The sequence below is a fragment of the Herpailurus yagouaroundi genome, unplaced genomic scaffold, assembly GCF_014898765.1.
Source record: "Herpailurus yagouaroundi ecotype Mexico unplaced genomic scaffold, PumYag 205, whole genome shotgun sequence".
In the NCBI taxonomy this organism is placed as follows: Eukaryota; Metazoa; Chordata; class Mammalia; order Carnivora; family Felidae; genus Herpailurus; species Herpailurus yagouaroundi.
This window is the reverse complement of record NW_024412436.1, coordinates 4,661,135-4,676,829: the sequence shown is the minus strand read 5'-3', so window position 1 is coordinate 4,676,829 and position 15,695 is coordinate 4,661,135. Positions and strand designations below refer to the sequence as shown.

At 51.6% G+C, this 15,695-nt stretch overlaps 1 long non-coding RNA gene across 1 annotated transcript in view; it reads left to right on the top strand.

The window, feature by feature from the left end:
- The window catches only part of LOC121015063 (uncharacterized), a 36,036-nt gene that overhangs the window by 13,793 nt on the left and 6,548 nt on the right, over positions 1–15,695 (top strand). Inside the window, exon 2 of the long non-coding RNA XR_005783593.1 lies at positions 5,835–5,923. This is a non-coding gene — a long non-coding RNA (uncharacterized LOC121015063). The remainder of the gene's footprint in view (positions 1–5,834; positions 5,924–15,695) is intronic.

The following is a 15,695-nucleotide window of genomic DNA, read 5'->3' as shown; positions in this document are numbered from 1 at the left end:
TTTGTTGAGGATTTTTCATCTTTGTTTATGAGAAGTATTGGCTTGTAGTTTTCTTGTAATGCCTTTGTCTGGCTTCCGTATTAGGGTAATATCAGCCTCATCAAATTAATTAGAAAGAAACACTTCTGCTTTGTTTGCTAAAAGAGATTGTAGAGAATTTAAATATTTGGTAGAATTCACCAATGAACTCAATAGGCCTGGTACTTTCTATTTTAGAAGGTTATTAGCTATTGATTCAACTTATTTAATAGATATAAGCCTGTTCAGTTTGTCTATTAATTCTTGTGTGAGTTGTGTATGTGTGTGTGCATGTGTGTGTGTGAGTTTTCATAGACGGTGCCTGTCAGGGAATTGTGTTATTAATCTAGAGTCTCAAATCTGTACACACAGAGTTGTTCGTAGGATGTGGTTTCTACTAGAAAATTGCCCTCAAATACAAAGGTATCTTGGTGTTCTTCCTCTTTGGGCTCAGTTTTTGGGAATTCCATCCAGACAATTGTTAGGGAATAAATTACTGTTCTAGAAGACCCACGAAGACCCATGGATGGTGACGGCGCAGCAGGAAGGATGGCTGGAGGAGGTATAGTGAGGGGATGAGATCGGGTTATCAAAGGAAAGAATGAAGAGGTCAAGCAAGACTGAGAGATATGTGAAGGAAGGAAAAGAAAAGTGAGAACCAACGTACGTGTAGAAATGAGGATACAGAGGCAAATGATATTTCACTCACAATTTTTGGTGGGAGAGGGCATCTGGAACCCAAGTTGGGCTTGTCCTAGGGTGCACGCGTGACAGAACGAGGGAAGGCCTGCTGGGGCTCCTTCAGCATGAGGAAGTGCTTCCCAACTTTCTCCAGTTCGTGCTGGACAGCAATGAGTATGACTGTCCTGCACGTAGAGAATGGTGGTGATCAGGTGGCACACGGGGGTTAACTGTGGGAGCTATTGATCACAGGAGGGGTCCGGCCTATGACTCTTGGCCCCCAGGCCCGGCCCAGCAACCCTGGAGACCTTGAGGGAATGATATCTCCTGGCACACCAAGGGGTGTGACCCATCTTGCAGCGTGCTGGAAGGAAGCTCGGCTTTGAGGAAGCAGCTTATCTTGCTCGGGAGAGAGAGAACTGAGGCCCACAAGCTTCACTGATCAATACTGCCTTGGAGCTAGAGATAGGGTCGGTTTTGAGTACAGCATTCATCCTGTAGGACTCGCTGTATTTCACGCCACCACCAGTGAAATGACATTTATCGAGCATTATTCCATGCCATGCTCTGTGCGATGAACAGAAGACCCTGCGAAACATGCTTGCATCCTGGGAAGGAGGAGGAAAGCTTTTTGTCTGGAATCTGTGACACGGTCAGCCCAAAGGCGGGGGCGGGGGGGGTGCCTCTGCTGCTTTTTGGGGTCAGGACAACTGCGGCCCGTGGCTGCCACGGGTGGCAGGCCTTCATTGACCACATCTGTGGCCCTGGCTCCGGCAGCTTCTTGGGGCTCAGTGGACTCAGAGGAAGCAGTAACAGGGAACAGTGGCTCTGGCTATGGCTGAGGGCCTTTTCCAGGGACTCTGTGGAGATTGAATGCCTTGGCAGAACTTTTGGGAATTACAGAGACCTCAGGGCTGGAGCAGGAGAGAAGAAAACTGGCCAATGCCGTGTGGTGGCTGACAGGACCGTTGGAAGTCTTCCCTGCATAGCCGTGGAGACTTAGAAGGCAGACTGGTGATCCCATAATAATGAATAAGGGCAGTGGTGAATAATGTCGTTAAGGGACTGAATGTTGTGCAGCGGGGGCCCCCCCCCAGATTAATATGTTGAAGCTCTAACCCCCAAAGTGATGGCATGTGAAGGGGCTCTGGGGAGGTAATTAGGGTTAGACGAGGTTGTAAAGATGGGGCCCTGGTCTGATTGGGATGAGTGCCCTGGTAAAAGAGTCACCAGAGGGCCTGCTCGCTTTCCGTGAGCGTGTGCTGAGGAAAGCTCACGTGAGCGCCCGGTGAGGAGGCGGCTGCCTGCAAGCCAAGAGAGGAGGCCTCAGAATTAGCCTGTCTGCCAGCACCCTGACCTTGGACTTCCCAGCTTCCAGAACTGTGAGAAATAAATGTCTAAGTTCTCAGTCCATCATATTTTGTTATAGTAGCTCCAGCCAACGAATACAGTTGTCATGCTTTATCATCACTTTTTTTAATAAATGTTTTTTTTAAGTGTTTATTTTTGAGAGAGAGAGAGAGAGTGTGAGTGAGGAAGGGGCAGAGAGAGAGAGAGAGAGAGAGAGAGAGAGGGAGACACAGAATCAGAAGCAGGCTCCAGGCTCTGAGCCATTAGCACAGAGCCCGATGCAGGGCTCGAACTCACGAACCGCGGGATCATGACCTGAGCGAAAGTCAGACGCTTAACCAACTGAGCCACCCAGGCGCCCCACCTTCTTATCACTCTCAATTTGATTCTCACAGTGATGCATTCTGGAAAACATATACATGTTTGAAAGTAGAGCCCACCCTCCAGTAAGAGGTATTCTTAGCCACATTGGTTAGAGTGGGTAAGGAGTATAGAAGGAAGGTCTTCATTCTGGGCCTGGAGTCGGGCCCTATGCCGGGTCCTTTACGGACGGTGCCGTTTAATTCTTACAGCAGCCTACACAGTGGATATCATTATCTCCATTTTACAGATGAGGAAACAGACTCAGTGACGCCTGGTAAGCATGTTATTCAGATGTGGACTTCTGTTACTTAATTCACATCCAGGACCCCATCGGAGCAGAGCTCAAACCAGGAAGAGCTGGGCTTTTATCCAATATCTAAGTTCACATTTCATACTCTTTATTTATTAAAATTTTTTTAAGTTTATTTTTTCAGAGAGAGAGAGAGAGCACAAATGGGGGACAGGCAGGGAGAGAGACAGAGGGAGACACAGAATCCGAAGCAGGCCCCAGGCTCTGAGCTGTCAGCGCAGACCTCGATGCGGGGCTCGAACCCACAAACCACGAGATCATGACCTGAGCCACAGTTGGATGCTCAACCGTCTGAGCCCCCCAGGTGCCCCTCTGCTACTTTAGTAAAACTTTGATTTGGATGATTTTGACAAGCGGGCAAGCGTCAGGTCAGGGTGTTGAGATAAGTGGGCTGGACTCTTCATTACTTCACTTTGATCAATGAGTCCTGGGAGATTCCATTCCCTGAGGGCTAGAGAAGGCAATTTGGGAGAAGTTAAAAGGGAACTGAAACACAGACGTGAGCTAAAATGCATTCATTGGGCGTGGCAGCTAAGGGACCTGGGTTGGAAGCGAACACGAGAAGGAATAATCGTGAGCCAGAGTGGAGCCGCAGCCATTTGAGGGGTTGTTTTGGGGGGGTGGAGATCGTGTTCACCTTCATCATCACCATTATCACCACTCACATTTACTGAGGGTTAAGCACTTGTATATGTATTGTGCTTAGTATATATTGGACTTAGTATTCACAACAGCTCTGTTCACTAGGTCCTGTTAACATCACCATTTAACGGATGTGGAAACAGGCTTGGAGAAATGGTTTCCCCCTACCTCACTGGTGGGTTAGCTGTAAACAATGAGGATTTTGATCCTACTGAGTGTTGCCTACATGGGGGGGGGGGGGCGGGCGGGGTACTGCCCTGCCTGGGAGCAGTGTGGGCTTGACTCAGTAAGCAGGATGATGTCAGTGAAGGTTTGGGGGCAAGAAGTGATGTGTTGAGGACAGCGTTGTAGACAATTAACCAACACCACCCAGGACGCATTGGAGCAGGAAGATGGGTGGTTTGAAGACCAAGTTAGGAGGGTATCTGTGGTTCAGGGCAGAGGAGGTGAGTGAACTGGGTGGTGGCAGGAGGCCTGGCACTGAGGGGACGGGTGCAGAGACCATTTGGCTGCTGGAGGTCAAGGCCGTGTTCCCCGAACGAATACGGCAGTGGGGGGAGGCGTGAAGGACTCTAAGCTGACCTCAGGCTTTCGGACTCCGGCAAGGGGACACTGATGGGGGCTTTGACAGAAGTGTGAAATGAGCAGGTGGGCCTATGCTTGGGGGTAGGTGTCGCCGAGAATCTCTGGCTGGGCGACAACAAAGTTCTGCGACTTTGTTGAATTCATGCATCAGTTCTAGCAGGTTTTTGGTGGAGTCTTTGGGTTTTCCACCCAGAGTGTCATGTTTGTGAAGAGCGACATGGCTGATTTGGGTGCCTTTTATTTCTTTGTGTTGTCTGCTGAGACTAGGACTTCCAACACTATGTTGAATAACAGTGGTGAGAGTGGGCATCCTTGTGTTCCTGACCTTACGGGGAAATAGAACCCCAGTCTTTTGACCCACAGTTCATGATCATATCTAGTGACCTAGGCTTTGGCCAGTTCCCAAGTCCTACACAGCGGTGCTTGATCTTAAAAGCAGTCTTAATGTGTTACAAAGTGCAAATATCGTGTGTGTGTGTTTACTTATTCTTCAATGACTGTTTTTTTAATGTTTATTTTTGAAAGAGAGAGAGAGAGACCGAGTGGAAGAGGGGCAGAGAGAGAGGGGGACAGAGGGTCCGAAGCAGGCTCTGCCCGGACAGTAGAGAGCTCGATGCTGGGCTTGAACTCACGAACCGCAACATCATAACCTGAGCCGGAGTCAGCCGCTTAACAGCCTGAGCCACCCAGGCGCCCCTCTTCAATGACTGTTTTGTGTCACTCACCGAACGAACGTGAAACTAAATGTCATTTCTCAACTAAGCCTCCGGGCCCCCCAGGTTCTCTCTCTTCCTGCTGTCCCATGCTAGGATGCTTTTTGCTGTCAGGACAGGTTTTCCTCTGCTTGATCGGTAGGTATCTTGAGACCAAATACTGCATCTTATCATTTGCTTTTCATAGCACGCAGGGCAGTGTGATGAGGCAGGCAGGTAAGTGCCAGTAAATGGTGTTGGTGAGATGCCAGGCGACCTCAGGCACAGCTATTTGTTAACCTGCGGGTTAAAGGAAAGGACTGGAGCTAATGAGATGGTAGAAGGGTAAGGGGTGGAGGGAGGCCAGACGCTCCACAGTTTACATAAAGCATCGTAGTGGAAAATGATCGGGAACCCGGTAGTTAATTTACCACGCGTGCACAGTGTGGCAAATGTCTGAACATCTCTTGCTGCAAAATCTAACTCTGGTCGATCACAAAGCATCAGGAAGACCCAAGATACCTTGAAAGGTAATGGCACCGGGGAACAGCAGAGCTCTTTGAAAGCAAGTAACTTGAGGCTAAGTTGATTTCTGTTTGGGCCAAACAATAGTGGTCGTGGTAGATGGGGAGCCGCCAGCGTCCTGAGGGGTTGGGAAACCTACGATCCTCACGCCTCACTCACTCCCCAAAGGGTGCCGAGCTCAGCACTAATGAAACGCACGGTCACAGAAAATCAACTGCTTTCGACTGCCTGCCCCAAAGTCTTTGACTAGTAATCGCACTCTCAAGGCCAACGGTGGTAGGGACACCCTGTTGTATTTTGTCTCGTAGGTGATGTTTGGAACGTTGAGCGTCTTCCTCTCTGAGATTCTTTTGTTCCTTCTTAGTTTTTTAAGGAGTCAGAACATACGTCTTCACGCTTCGTTAGGACAGACAGCAACGCGGAGGTAGGTTTAGGAGCTTGGGGGGCCGGGGACTGTGGTGCTTTGAAACACCGTCTTCAGGGCTTGCAAGAGGAAGATCGGCACACCAGTGGGACGGTTGATGTTGGAGCTTCTTGTACTCTTTTTATGATGTTGGCTGGCCTTCTCCCCTGCTTTCTCAGAAGCTGTCTCAACATACCCTTTACGGAGTTGAAACTCCCGGATCCAGGGATTCGTAACCACTTTTTTTTTTTTTTTTTTTTTTTAGTGTCACGGACATGAGTTCTTTGAGAAGGTCACGAAAGCCCCTCCCCGTCTCCCCAGAAAACGGCTGCCTGTAATTGCAGGGGGTTCAAGGTATGGACAACACGCTAAAAACTCTGACTTATTTCACCTTAAAACGTAAATGCCCAGCCGTGCTCTCTCCTCCTTCTACCTTCTCCCGAACCTCTCCGTTTCCCTGCCTAAAGCAGCGCCTGCATGAAGTGGGGAATAAGGACACAGCCGAGAGTGAGGCGGCCCTCCAGCGGCTCTGCGTCTAGAATATTGTGCTAAAGGGGGCAAGCGGGCAGGTCTGAAAAGGAGCAGGGGCTAGGATGCGGCCCCTGCCCTCAAGGGACTCCCGTCGGGTGGTGGAGATCAGTTTCAAAACAAATGGTAAAGTACCAGGTGGTGGCTCCTTTACGTGGTCAGACGACATCCTGAATCTTCAACGATGCATAATGTTTCTCATACAAGGGAACGAGTGACAAAAGTTCCCAGGCAAAACGGAGCGAAAATGTGTATCTTGGCAGCTACTGAATGTCTTTGTAGAGATTTCTCTGGCAGTTTCCGAGAGGGGGTGCATTTCTGTTGATTCAATCCTAGAAGTGGATTCGCAAGGTCAAAGGGCTTGAATATGGAAGTATTTAATAGAGGGACCACAATTACCCTCCGGAAAAGGTCGCGTCGGTTTTGTACCTCCCCGGGGGAGCGGATTTGGCACCCGGATCAGATTCTGGGCTGGGTGGGGGGCGGGGGAGAAGGCTAGGAAGGGAGGAGGGGGACAGCGAATTTTTCTTTCAGCCGTGTGGGCAGCTGTCCAATTTCATTTTGGTTCTCGGAGTTTTGCTTTCTTCAACGTGACTGAGTGTTGACGCTGGTTTGGAGGCGGGAACTTTGTGGCCTGGCCGGACGAGGATCGCAGGGGTCGGGGCCACAGCCTTCGTGCGCGGTACCCCCACGGGAGCCAGGGGGGTCCCGGGTGTCACCTACACGCACATTTACAAACCAGATACCTTCCTCTCAGGTGAACCCAGCTCTGAGCCAGGATGTAAGACAAGGGCCGGCTTCACTTTGGCCCCACTCACACCCTCGGCGGTGGGACTGTGCACTGGCCCGTCCACGGCAGTCCTGACCGTGGCTCCCACTCCTGGCTGTTGCCCTGATGGCATCCACGTCAGGGGCCCGTGGTGCTGCTGCTCGAAGGACACAGCCACGCTCAAGGGCTGAGCAGAGGCCTTGGTGTCGTCGGCCTCGTCTCCCCTGCCTCCGCCTACCGCCCGCTCCTGCTTCTTGCCCAGTGACCCCTCCTGGGTCCTGGAGACAAAAACAGCCCCATTGAGGGATTTTTGCTGGAACGTGTCCTCCCTCCAGTTAGAGCAGGTTTTGTGTTTAGCTTTGGTTTGGCGGCTTTTCATTCTGGACACAGTTGTGCTGGCCCCTCAGAGCCTGAGAGCCCCGGGGCCAGGGCCTTGTCGCATTGGCCTAAACCCTGCTGGTGATAAAGCTGTAGGAGTTCATGCTGGCTGCTCCGGCAGAGACACTCTGAAATCCCAGCTGCCTAACCCAGGAGATTTTTATTTCTGACTCACCAAGCAGTCTGATGACTGTGTGCGGGGTGGTAATTTAGGGACCCAGGCTCCTTCTCTCCCTCTCCTTTGCCATTTATTTATTTTTGAGAGAGAGAGAGAGAGAGAGAGAGCACGAGCAAGAGAGGGGTCAAAGAGAGAGGGAATCAGACCACAAGATCGTGACCTGAGCCGAAATCAAGAGTGGGATGCTTAACCCACTGAGCCACCCAGGCGCCCCCTAGACGGCCTCATTTTGACTTGTAAATGCGTCGCCTCACTTTCGCTCACCTTCTGTTGGCAGGAACATGGGGCCTAGAGGCAGGATTCCCTTGGAAATACACCCTTGGCTGGGTAGCTGTTCCTCAAACACAGCTTTTACACCATGGAAAAGGAGCCCTGGACCGTGGTGGGCAGTGGGCTATGTCTGCCATGGGACTGAGCTGGGAACAAGCTTGCACTCCTGCCGCCTAGTTACCCTTCTGTTCCTGTGGGCAGAAGTCCTTATACTTTATCAAGCAAGAGGCTCTGCCCAAAGGTGACCTTTATTAATGCTTCAGGTAGGAACGGGTGTGGAGTGAAGAGCTTCACCCTTTCTTTGATCAGATTTACCTCTGTTCCTGCTCCATGTGCTGGGCACGGACCCCTCCCTAGCCTCTCTCCGCAGCCCATCTCGTTTTTCCCCAAATCTCCAGGCAGAGTCACAGGCAAATTTGCCTGGGAACCATTCAGGACCTCACTCCCCCTTCTCCCTCCCGTTTTTTGGTTTTTTTTTTTTTTTTTTTTTTGATGATTTTGGCTAGAGGGTGACCAGGGAGAGAAGGACTTCCAATAAAGGCAGTTTCTTCTCTTCCTGTGTTTGCTGAGCTGCGTGGGGTTGGGCGGGTGGCGCTGGGAACTCTGGAGAAGCTCAGGGAATTAAAGAAGTCTGACAAAGGAGATCCGGAAGGGGAGGGCCCACCTTCCAGCGGAGCCTGCCTTCCCTCAGTGACGTCAGAAGCGGCTGCTGTTGCCTTGGCAACCTGATCACCCAAAGCCAAGGGCACGCAGGCTGATCTCAGGGCTCTTTTCTTGATGAGGCGCTAGAAAGGAACCTCAGTGTCCCCCAAATGCAACTTGATCATAGGGAGATACCATCCAATACTTGGGTGCGGTCTGTGCGTGAAGATGGCTCCAGGGAGTGGGTGATACTGGCAGGAATAATCTGAAGGACACGTGAGTGACCGAGAACCCTCTTTTTGCACAAACCCTGCACGTTTTAGAGAAAAGAAGCTGCCGGTCTGCCCTTTGACAGTACTCTTCACCTCCGCCTGTTTCGCATGAAAAGTCTCACCGCATCATGTGGCCCATTACCCCGGAGTCCTGCTGTAGGACTGGAATGTTCTGGAAATATTGCCGCGGGGGGCACCATTAGGTACCAGGATGGCAGAGAAGGGGGAAGAGCCGCTTGGCCACCCGCTTTCAACAAGACACCTTCTTTTTCTTTCCATGCTCGCTTTCTGAGTGGCTGGGAGGTTCAACTATACCAGTTGCTCACACTAGCGAATGAAGGGAAGGCAGACTTCCCTTCATGGGAAGGGAAGCCACACAGGCGTTTTGTGTCACCGTGGCCAGTGGCTCTGCTTGCTTCCTGCCCGGGTAGGCTTGACTCAAGTAATTAACCTCCCTGCGCTGCAGTCTCTTGGCAAAGCGGCATTTTAGAGAATAAACAACCCACGTCAAGCGCCTAGCACAATGTCTGGCACACAATAGATAACAGTGCCCCAGCTCTGCCTTAACGCTCCCACGTCTCTTGTTTCTCAGCCATTTTCCTGGAAGGTATCTTGGAAGGGTTAAGTCTCCTAGGAACATTAAGAAACATTTCAAAATAGGGGCACCTGGGGGGGCTCAGTCGGTTAAGCCACCGACTCTCGGTTTCAGCTCAGGTCATGATCTTGCGGTTCGTGCGTTCCAGGCCCGCATCTGGCTGGGGGCTGACAGCGCGGAAGCCGCTTGGGATTCTCTCTCTCTCTCTCTCTCTGCCCCTCCCCCACTTGCTCTCTCTGTCGCTCTCTCAAAATAAATAGATAAACTTAAAAAAAAACAAAACAAAAAAGGAAGGGGCGCCTGGGTGGCTTGGTCGGTTAAGCGTCCGACTTCGGCTCAGGTCATGATCTCACAGTCTGTGAGTTTGAGCCCCGTGTCGGGCTCTGGGCTGACGGCTCGGAGCCTGGAGCCTGCTTCCCATTCTGTGTCTCCCTCTTTCTCTGCCCCTCCCCCGTTCATGCTCTGTCTCTCTCTCTGTCTCAAAAATAAATAAACGTTAAAAAAAAAAAAAAAAAAGGAAGACTCTCAAAATAAGTAAGAGGTAGGAGGGGATTGGAGATGTGACCAGCTGTCACCGGAGGACGTCAGGTGGGAGTCTAGCGCAGCTGGTCTGCTCTCTGCTCAGTCCCAGTGATGGGCGGTCGTGAGCTGCCCGCGGCATCGGCTGCTTGGTTTTCTTCATTCCTTCTTGTTACTGTTGTTGTTGTTATTATCATTCAGGTTGGCCTGTGGGAAGCTGGCCCTGGCAGCTGTAGCCTTTTTGCAGGTGCGGCAGGATTTCCGAGAGTTTCAAGTTGGCTTCCGAAGTCCCTGCCCAGGGCCACTGTGTTTTCCACTGCGGTGCAGTCGTGGTGGGCATCTGGCCAGTCACTGACTACGTATTTGCAGGGCTGCTGTTATACATCACAGCCTGGGGTGAGGCCTGGGTATTACACACTTGTCGTAGCCCTCGTTCTCAGGGGGCTCACATTCTAGTGGGGGAGCAGAAAGAAACCAAGGGGTCATCTGGTCCTGTGTGTTGACATATTTGGTGATCTCAAGTGTTGGACATTAAAAAAAATTTTTTTTTAACGTTTATTTTTGAGGGAGAGAAGCAGAGCGCGAGCGGGGGAGGGACAGAGAGAGAGAGAGGGGGGCGCGCAGAACCCGGAGTGGGCTCCAGGCTCTGAGCTGTCGGCACACAGCCCGATGCGGGGCTCGAACCCACGACCGCGCGCCATCATGACCTGAACCGAAGTGGGACCCTCAACCGACTGAGCCACCCAGGTGCCCCACAAGCGCTGGACATTTTATAGGAGAGGTTATGGAAGCTCTGGAGGATGCTGACTTTTCTCCGGAGAGGATTTATTTTTGCTCTGGCTGGCTGTTATCCTGGGGGCATGTTGCCTTAATCATGTTTGGATTGAGGTGATTCAGAACTGTGTTTCGGTTTCACTACTTCTAGGGTGTGTTGGCAGAATAAAGCCCCCCTCCCAAGACGTCCGCATCCTGATGCTGGGAATCCACGAATCTGTTAGTTTCCATGGCAAAGGGGAAAGAAAGGGACAGATGGAGTTGACGTTGCTAATCAGCTGACCTTAAAATAGATTATCCTGGATTTTCTGGGTGGTCCCAGCAGAATCACAAGGGCCCTTAACAGTGGAAAAGGGAGGCAGGAGCACAGAGTGATGCTCAACGAGAGGGACTCGACCTGCGGTTGCTGGTGTCGGAGGTGGGGAAAGGGCCCCATGTCAAGGAATGTGAGCAGCTTCTGGAAACTGGCAAAAGCAAGGGCACAGCTCCTCCCCGAAGGCCTCCAGCGGGAACGCAGCCCTACCAGGCACCTTGATGGGAGCCCAGCGGGACCCCTGCCAGTCTTCTGACCTCCAGGACCCTGAGACCGTAAACTTGGGTTGTTTAAAGCCATTACACTGGTGATAATTAGTTGCCACAGGAAGCGAATGCAAGGAGTCCCAGCTACAACGTTGAGCGCTTCCCACGGCATCCTCTCGGTGGGTCCTCAACTCCACATTGTGTCTCCAGAGTGCTGTGAGGCTGCTGAAACGTTTGCCTTGCATCTCAGCCTCTTGCCCAGTGGCTTCTGCTTGCGGCTCACAAGTCAGCAACTGCCTGGAGACCTAGAGGGGTCCAGAATTCAGAATCCCTTCCCTGCACTTTTCTCGCAAGGGTGGGCTCCCTCAGACTTGCGCTGCTTCGGTCGCCCTGACCTCAGATTTACGTCCCTCAGGCCACTAATACCGATCAGCTCCTCAGCCTTTGGCCCCGTGGTTCCGGGTCAGCAGATAACCCAGGCAATAAACAATGGGTAGCTGTGGGGTTGACCCTATCGTTAAACGAGTTTAGGCAACCTGGGTGCTGGTCCCAGCTCAGCCTTAAAGAGCCTTGGGCGTGTCATTGCCCTTCTCCGGGACTCGTTTCTGTCCTGTGCAGAATGAGGTTTTCAGATGACGTCGTCTTCTGCTTCTTTGCACCTGCAATTCTGGAGATTCCCCCCCCACCCCCACCATGGCCACCGTGAGCCGGTTGGTTTGGCAGGGGTCACAGAGGTGGGATCCTTGCCCCAAGGTGCTTCCAGTGTTTAATCATCATGGTGGAATAAGGTCTACTTAGGTAGACAGCCACCTTAAGCCGCGATGCTTTCTCGTCAGCACAATTTGGTTAATTAATCCGTGAGTAATCAGAAAAGTTAATTGGATGTGTAGAACTTGGGGAACTAACACCATGATGGATTGAGGATCTCAGTGGAGCTGGAAGCCATCTAACCTTGGTTATTTGCATGAGCTGTGATTTAGACCCGACAATTGAGGGTTTTTTTTTTTTTTTTTGGTTAGCAGTTAAATGGATGGCACTTGTGTTCAGATTAAATAGGATGGAATTGGGTGGTATTTTGCAGGCTCTGCAGTTCAATTTGTTTTCTGGGAAGGGAGTCAAGAAAAAAGTAATAAAAGCCCACGGTTATATAAGCATTAGACCAAAGCTGGGACTCCTCCCGGGGGGTCTGACTTTTCTTCCTCTCTGCCTCCCTAGTCCTAGTGTGGTGCCTTGTGCATAGTCGAAGATTAGCTCCCTGACAGCAGACTAGCCCACGACGGACTAAAAACCAACTGGCCGAACGAATAAATAAATGATTCCTCCATACAGCATGCAGGAAATGTTCAATCGACCACCCGGTCCAGGCCCCGTGGAAGGTTCCAGGACTAGAATGAAAAACTCCCCCTGCCCCGGGAGAGCTCCCAGCCCATTTGGGGTGCTGAGCCCTGACCAGCAATGGCATGCAATCTGATGCAGTAGCAGGTTAGTGGAAAGAGTGGGAAGGGCTGGGAGACCCCAGAGGGAGAGACAGAGTGAAGGAGCAGAGGCAGTTTGGGAAGATTTCACAGGGCAAGTGGCATTTTGGGCTGCGTCTTCAAGGGTGAAGAGATGTTTGTCAGGCGGAGGATTGGGGAAACCACATTCCGCAAGGGGTGGTGGGTGTGAGGGATGGAGAGCTGCTTTTGGATGACATGCGGCTTCATGTGGGACGGAGCGGATCGTGGGACGGGGCGGTCGGCTTGGAGTGAGGGTGGGAAAAGTCTAGGATGCCGACTGAGGGGACCTTGACCTTATTTGGACCCAACGGCGAGTCTCTGAAGGATTTCCAGTGTGTGAATGACATGGTGAAGGGATTCTTGTAAGCGGATGGTGGGTGGGCTGGAGGAGAGGGGGACTCATGGTAGAGTGGGAGTAGGTGCGGGGAGGGCAAGGGGGAAGGAGGCGGTGGGGGTGAAAGGGCGGAAGTTCTGGTCAAGTTAGTGACCTTCGCTGGGCATCCTCAACTTTCCCATCAAATAATTTCCCAACAAATAATTTCCCAACAAATATTTCCAACAACAAATATTTCCAAATATTTCCAAGTATTTTCCAAAAATTTCCAAATACTTCCCAACAAATAATTTCCACCTCGTGGCTTGTGTTGACGCTTGGCGAGAAATTGCATGCAAAAACTTTTGTCTAGATGGCCCGGCACAGAGTAGTAAGCACTTAGTAAATTATTGGTTGGTTATGGTTTACTTGGGGGGAGAGAGAGATGACAGGCGCCCTGGCTGAGGCAGCAGGCAGCGGATGAGGAGGAGGAGGGAGAAGTCAGAGACCGGGGGAGGTAGACCAGAATGCTGAGTCGTGGTGCCTTGCCCTCGAGCGGAAAGGCAGTTTTATGCTGAGGCTTGCTTCAGCAGAGTCCCGGCCTCATTATAAACTTTAGATGAGGCCCCAGGGAGCTTGACCTTGGGCTATCCTGGACTCCGGCAAGCCTGCAAAACGAAGTTATTTGCCCGCAAGGGAAGCACTTCTCTGGATGAAGGCGGATGCACGGGAACATCTGTTTTGTGGCTCCCGTCCCCGCGGGCTGCGTGGCGATCGCCCTGTGTGCCTGAGCAGGACAGCCACGTGGCCCTCAGTGGGGCAGCAGACGCGGTCAGCCCAGGAGGCTGGGCTGTGGAGGGAGACCCCCCCCCACCCCCCACCGTGGGTATACTCCCGGGGAGATACTGAGGGTGCCCTGAAGGACCCCTGCCCGCTCTCTTCCTCTTGGTTTGAAGCCTTTGGCTCCCATTGAATGCAAATACCCCAGGGAAAAGTAGTATCATTAAGGGAAGGGATATCAACCGTAACAGAAATGAATAGTAATAAGGGTAACAACTCGGAGAACTGTTTTGTGCCATAGGTACCTTTTGCTCATTGCCTCATTTCATTGTTCTGGCGGTCCTAGCAGGTGAATGTTTGTATCTCTGGGCACATGGGAGCCCGGGGAAGTTCAGAAGGTCGAGGAAAAAGCACAGCATACATCTTTGCGAGCCCTGCGACAGAGCGGGAACAGTGCGAGGGAACGAAGGGCAGGTGTTGGGCGTGGGATGCGGTGGGCATCGCGGCAGGAGAGAGAGAAGGAGGAGGTGCAAAGGGGAGAAGGAGAGGTGCGGTTGTGGCCAGGACTGGCCCTGCTTACCTCATAATCACCGACCTGGTAGATTTGCTTTTTGTCCCCGACTCTGTCAGTGCTTCTCCTCGTTCGGAGGCTCAGAGATAATCATGGAACTCCCAAGACAGGTTGGGGTAGAGTCAAGGACTCCACATGGGACCGCCTACGAGATGCAGTTTTATCCAGGTTTATCCAGCCATGGTTAGACAGGGCCACCCAGATCCCTCCCGACCAGGCCTGGGGACTCACAGTCTCTGCGTCCCCCGTGCAAGGCACAGAGTATGACTAACAGTAGGCGCTCAGTAGATGCTCCCTGCAGGAATGCTACCCAGGGTGTCCCCAGGCTTGCTCTCCTTAGAGCCCTGCTGACCCCTCTGGATGCTCTCCCAGTTTCCAATGGCAAAGGAATTAATTACAAGGCTCTGCTTGTGAATTCAGGAGGGACCAGAGGAAGATCAAATACAATGGAGTTTCACTGTTCATTGATGGCTGCTTACCCAGCTCCTCTGGACCATTTAAAATTTGAATCCTGGGGCGCCTGGGTGGCGCAGTCGGTTAAGCGTCCGACTTCAGCCAGGTCACGATCTCGCGGTCCGTGAGTTCGAGCCCCGCGTCGGGCCCTGGGCTGATGGCTCGGAGCCTGGAGCCTGTTTCCGATTCTGTGTCTCCCTCTCTCTCTGCCCCTCCCCCGTTCATGCTCTGTCTCTCTCTGTCCCAAAAATAAATAAGCGTTGAAAAAAAATTAAAAAAAAAAATTTGAATCCTAAATTCTAAATTTCCAATCAGGCCGTGGACTGGAAGGATGGAGGTGGAAAAGGAATCTGGCTTGCTCTTGAAGGTCCTGGTGACACAAGTCCTAGACACGGGGTCCAAGTGGCTTGATGGTCTCCCGGACCAGTGTGATCCAATGAGTACTAAGCGTAAAATAGAAAGTCACACTGGCAGCTCCGGAATGGAATGGGAGAAAGCACCAGAAGTGAGCAGATCCTGGTTTTGCCACTAGCTGTATGACCTTGGACGTCATGTTCTTTCTTTGGGCTTCCTATTTGCTCATCTGTAAAACTGGGACATTGGGTTGGATGAGTGGTTTTCAAGCTGCCATCGAGAAGTAGGAAGAGTTCTGAGGTCCTCTGGGGTGGGTCTGCTTGGATCTGTTTACCATACTAAGGACTCCACATGGGACCGCCTACGAGATTTAGTTTTATCCAGGTTTATCCAGCCATGGTTAGACAGGGCCACCCAGACCCTATCAACCGACAGAAGAGGGCTAGTGCCCAACGCTTCAAGGGGCCCATTCGATGCGAGTCTCTGTACTTGTAAAAGCTCTTTGCAAAAGGAATAATCCCTAACTGGATACCAAAAAATTTGAGCTATAGATCACTAGATAGAGAGTACCATTGGAAGGACACCACAAAGTTGAAGTATCCCCAGACTCTTCCTACTCCTGCTTTTCAAGCTGTGCTGCCTTGGGGTTAAGACTTGTGGCTCTGGGGAACTCCCAGTAAAATGCAAATATGTATGTGGCTTTCCTCCCAGAATT